Here is a 6,168-nt window from a genome sequence, read left to right on the forward strand (position 1 = left end):
GGAATATTATGTGATAGGATTGGATCACCAGTTATACAATCCTATCACATAATATTCCAGGGTATTGCGGAAGACTGAACGGTTCAGATGGTGTGTCGAATAAATTCGGATCACTGAAAACATTCTATCTACATTTGTAGACCTTTTGTATCTTAGGACGCCCAAAATCATGGATAATTACACTCTCTCCTATTCACCTGTTTAACACACTAAGAAAGACATTTTACTATAATATGTAGTAGAAAAAAATAAATTTGCATCGTGATTCCTTTTTATGTTGAGATCAGTACCGAAACTGGCCAACATCGTTTTGCAGCCAGGCTTCAGCAAACATGTCAGTCTAAATCACTGCTTTTGGGCAAATGCTCTTGAAATTTTAAACACTTGCCTTCGCAGGCATTCAAGCCTTACAAAATCAGCCCTGTGCTGAGATTGACATCACATATGGGTGCGAACATCAACGCATGAGACAGACTTGGTAAGGTTAAAGCACTCTGAAACCCGATATAGATAAGTGGCATTAGCTGACGTCTGCATTGTGAATCTCCAATCAGTGAAATCCGTCTTTGTGGGTCAAACGCGTGCTTAAATATAAAATTAGAAGTCATATAATAAAAACAAAACAAAGCCGACGTGGTCGCCGGCTTGTACCGCACACAACCACTACCTCGCCGATACGCACCATCACGTTCCCCAATACCGCACGGATGATGTCACCTCGTTTACTGACGAATCGTTTGCAATTAACTTGCCCAACTCACCGAACAGGCCAACGACCATCTACGCTTTGAGCTTTCGATATTTTCCTGTATAGAAAAGCCAGCTCAGAACAATCACTTGCTCCGCTGAAGCAATTTAGTGGAATGACATCAGACGAAGCGGAGTAAATTTTGGCTTTTTCAACGCAAACCATCTCAGCAAAAATTCTGAGTTCTGGAAGGGCGGGTCTGAAACATTTTACCAGATATATATTGTATTCTTAGCTAGCCAATTTCATGATAAGTGGGATTCGTGGTGCTTTATGCTAGTGCCTTTTACCAGTCAGAATAAAGTGACTGATCTGTTACACGGATGGGGCAGCTGGACTGCTGGCTATATAAACGGCTCATAAGCGTTTCCTTAAAGCCCGCAATCTCTTTTAATCAACAACATGAACGACAATTTTCCGGAAGAATTTTCCGGAACTTATAAACGTTAGCTGTTTACATTTTCGTGCGTCCAGATTTATGTTAATTGTAATTTTTATCGCATGGAACCTTACATTTGGAAGTAAATATATGTAAACTTTGTGCCGTGGTCATTTGGCACATCGTGGTTCGCATTTTCCCTGGTCTTGCCTAACGTACGGAAAAAAGGTTGTCGTGAGATTACGCTCTACTAGAACAACTTATTACCTCGGTACAGGGGGTGAAAATGCGGTTACCCGTTAATATCCTCTGGCCAGAATGTGGATTACTCAATTCGTAGGCCTTCATCCGCCATTTGCTGTAATCTGTGTGGAACAAGGAGCGGAATACTGAAATGGTTAATTCTCAGTTATAGAGAGGGAAAAACTGGTTCCTGGAAAAATCTTGTTACTAATCATGTTTCGACAAATCGTTTTATTGGTTTTAACCAGTAAAACCCTTCAAACCCACCGCTAAACTGTCCCACGGTGTGCACACAAAAAAACTGCACATACAGTAAAGCACATCCATGCTTGTTCAACATATTGCGATCGTGTGAAATTACTAAATGTCAAACATATTGCGATCATGTGAAATTACAAAATATCAACGATTGTTTGCCTCCAACTTACATGACAAAGCATCATTCAGTACACCAACGTTTAGGAGCTTTAGAAATTATTATCGCCCACTAATTGTACTAAGTGGTAAATCCTCACAAAAACGGCATTACCTGGAGAACGAAATTTTGATGGAAGGGGTGGCATGGAATATGATTCAGGTTCAGTCAGTTCGGCAGCATTCATGTGCAGTGTTAATGCGCCATACAATTGGCTCAATCAAGTGCAATCGGTCGACTACATTCATGGATGCCCGCAACTTATTCGAAGAACTCATGAACTTACCGCGATTATGAATCGCGAGTTCTATTTAAGAAATCACTCGAGTAAAGTCTACACTTCCGGTGTATATAAGTTCACCTCATCTAGGTCACAATGTTGGAAGAACTCAGAACTTACCGCGATTATGAATCGCGAGTTCTATTTAAGAAATCACTCGAGTAAAGTCTACACTTCCGGTGTATATAAGTTCACCTCATCTAGGTCACAATGTTGGTTAATCCAGAAGCCTAAAAACCGCACTACTTGTAAAATGCAGCAGCTGTGGAAGAGATAAAATTCGATGGGGACATATGACATGATGTTCGGTTCAGCTGCAATCAGTTTAGCTACTTTTCTGCACGGTGAAGAAGCACTAAACACCGAGTGCAAACAAATAGAGGAATAAGTCAGTTCTGTTTTTGGCACTGACCAGAAAATTTGTTATTACCGGATGTCCAAGTGCACGAATTTTTTCTTGGAGATATCAGTGTGGTATGAAATAATACAGCTTCATCTTTCAGAAGCTACAATGCAATCCGAACAGCAGTAGGATAAAGGTAACTCTGAGGGGATTCAATGTGTTAATCACGGCGATTATGGCGAAAAAAATTAACTGTATTTCATTTTGCATAATTCCTATTGAACATTAATAGGTAGTTTTCATGGCATTCCGTTCAAACTTGTAGAGGTTTGACAGAGGTGCTAGTAAAATAGTTGTATCACCTGAGATGTTCCGGGTAATCACACATATCTACTACAAATGCAACATTCAGACATTTTGATGCATAAGAGCGCTGTTTAGGGGATGTAAGCTTATATAAATCTACCTTGATTTGGAGTTTGATACAATCCTATTCAAATTACACATTCCATTCCATTTTCCAAAAAAGTCAAGTTTTTTCGGTATTGTCCAAATTTTTTAGCGTTAATCCTAATCGAAAAACGCCTGCAAGGAAACTAATTGACTTCCCGAAACCACTTCTGCATAAAAATTGCGAGACAAACTTGGAATAATTAAGCTTCCACGGATTCATCTTGCTTATGAATTTTGTGCACCAAAAACTCGTATAGAATCTGAATTAATGCGAGCTGCTTCATGTGAATGGAAAGCCCAAATATTTCACAAATTGGTTCAAGCCTTTCAGTAACTTGGCACAAGCAAATGCAGAATGGTATGTGGTATACTTTTGAAAAATACCTTCATGTTAACCGTATTTTTGGGCTGTGCTCCGATGGCTCCTCTTGTGCTTCATACACCAGCACGCTGGGCAGTGGCATACGGATTCGGAACTCCAGAAAGCCAGCTGAACATAGTCTACAGAGTCTCAAAGCGCGAGAAGATGCAAACCAGAAAATAGGCGAAGTAGTTCGTTTGGTGATACGGGTTTCTGCTCTTTCAAGTTGATTTGTAACTGTGCAACAATTACTTAAATGAGCTGGGTGAATCAAAGTTTTACCTCTGTTGTGATAACTCTATTGTTGGTAGTTAATAAATTGTTATTATTCGATTAGTGAGCCCAAACTACTGGAAATGATGGAGCTTGCAAATTTAAGTTGAACATCGAAAAATCACTACCGTGGGCGAGTAATGCATAACTGGTTTGGCTAAATAATTATCCTTTTCGCCTTCAGTTAATCCCACATTTTTCATAAATTAATGTGTATTCAACCAACTGGAAAATTTTCCATTTATCGAGACATGAAACCCCGTAGTCCAAAACTAAGAAAACGTTGCGCGACTGTAAAACCAAGAAATTTTGGCTGTGTTTTTGTACACTATGCACAAAGTGTTAAATCAGCATTATGATACACAAAATTTAACCTGGCGGCTACTATATTACGTTGAACTTACTCCTTATGATCTTGTCTAAGTTAAATAATCATTTCTGCATACTCCTCTTATACTCACTCACCAGCATCGAGCTCTTATACATCTTTAAGCCTTAATCGCCAAGTGAACCGGCCAAGAGTGGTCACATGAAATCATACTTCTGAATTGTGACATTTGACGCGATTTCTTGACCGGTGGTACGGAACATTTGTTTTATGATTCACCCTGAACCGGGAAGCCTTTTGTGGAATCTACAGAGAAAGGACGGAGTCTTCAGTAACAACGAAAACTTTACACTTTTATGAGTTCTAAATACCTTAGAAAGCTTCCGCTCGGGAGGGTACTAAAGACGATTTGCCGAGCATGAACTAGGGAAAGCGCTGGACCCAAAGTTTTTCCCGGTAGGTGCATTCAAATGAACAGGCTTCATGATCTTACGTAAGATTTACACACCTTTATTTATATGGTGCGTGGGGAAAAAGGGATATATTCAGTTCCTATTCATTCGTCAAGTACAGTATAATAATATAATAATTCGCAGTACGAATGGGACAATTTGGCTACAGGGGAATTTTCTGGGATAATGACGGATTACCACCTATATGATTTATGACTCACTTCTTCGTGTAACCTACAGTGTTGCATACGTATATTTAACGCAAAACTGCATCGCTATCTATTTGAAGATTTTCTCAGAGCAACTACGGGAAATGTTAGCCAATAAGGAGCTTAGCACACTTCATTGGAGTGCAGAAAATTTGCAACAATTTTCTTTGATATGTCAGATGCACACGAGTTCATTTTCACTGCATTCAAACAACGTGGATATTTGATTAGCTATAACTTGTGTAACAAGGATTGCGTTTCCGCTTTGCGAACTACGTTACAAAATGCCCAACTTAGGTACGTTGCCAACTAATGAATACCATGTGCAGGGTAATCAGACTTTAATTGATCATCCAACTGGACTCCGCAAAAAGGTGGGAGTTCACGGTTTCTAGTGTCGTCACATGTTTCAGCTTCACGTGAAGGGTTCAAATGTTCCATTATATTTCGACCAACATTTATGACTAGTATGCTTTTTTCTCCTCTTCAGTAGACGCGTTGGATAACCTGGACCGCTGTAGTTTGTACGCGACTAAAGGAACATTTTTATTGAATAGCTGTTGCACTCAAACTTTAGCCAAGCTTGTCCTTGATCGTTTATCCGGATGGCGCATAACAAAAAATCGTCAAAATCTGTCAGCTTGGCTAACAGTTATACGGTTAACCTTTCATGTCAAACGGAATGGTACGTCCTGATCTGCATAGGCATTAGGGATGCAAAGGCTATTTTTAATCGAACTCGTTTTTCATTACTTCAGAAAATGTTTTCCAACTGATCCATGTGCGTTGAAAAGACTTTCAATAATCTACTCGACATTGGAGACCAGGAGAATGTATTTCGGATTTTCGGTTGCAGGCTTATCATAAAAAGTCATTGATCACCGTTCACACGACACAATGAGCAATCATGTCAATCTCTTATAGACAGAATAGCCAGTTATGTATGTTCCCCTTATAGGGGTTCAATACGACTCGGACAAAGTTAAAGAACTACGCTCCAATGTCACTCACAAGCATCGAGTTCTTGCACATCTTTGAGCCCTAATCGCCAAGTGAACCGGTTAAGAATGGTCACATGAAATCATACTTCTGAATTTGTGACATTCGACTGCAATTTCGTGACCGGAGGTAGTGGACCATTTATGTCACGATTCGCCCAGAACGAGGCAGTCTTTTGTCGAATCTACAGAGAAAGGACGGAGTCTCCAATAACAACGGAACTTTTACACTTTGATGAGATCTAGATACCTTAGAAAGCTTCCGCTCGGGAGGGAACTAAGGACGATTTGCCTTGCATGAACTAGAGCAAGCGATGAACCCAGAGATTGACCCGGTAGCTGCATACAGAAGGGCAGGCTTCACAATCTTATGTAAGATTTACACATGGTGCGTAGGGAAAAAGGGGTATATTCACTTCCTATTCATTTGTCAAGTACAGTAGAATAATAAAATAATTCGCAGTACGAGTTTGACGATTTGGCTACAGGAAATTTTCTGGGATAATGACGGATTATCACCCATATGATTTATGACTCACTTCTTCGTGTAACCTACAATGTGGCATACATAACTTTAACGTATTAGTGCACAGGTGGCGATAGCCAAAATACAAATCAGAAGGTGAATGTGCACTAATAAAGTTTTTAGTATTTCAGCGACACGTATAAAAATAAATACAGTGCGA

This window comes from Opisthorchis viverrini (genome assembly GCF_000715545.1).
Source record: "Opisthorchis viverrini unplaced genomic scaffold opera_v5_54, whole genome shotgun sequence".
Taxonomy (NCBI): Eukaryota; Metazoa; Platyhelminthes; class Trematoda; order Opisthorchiida; family Opisthorchiidae; genus Opisthorchis; species Opisthorchis viverrini.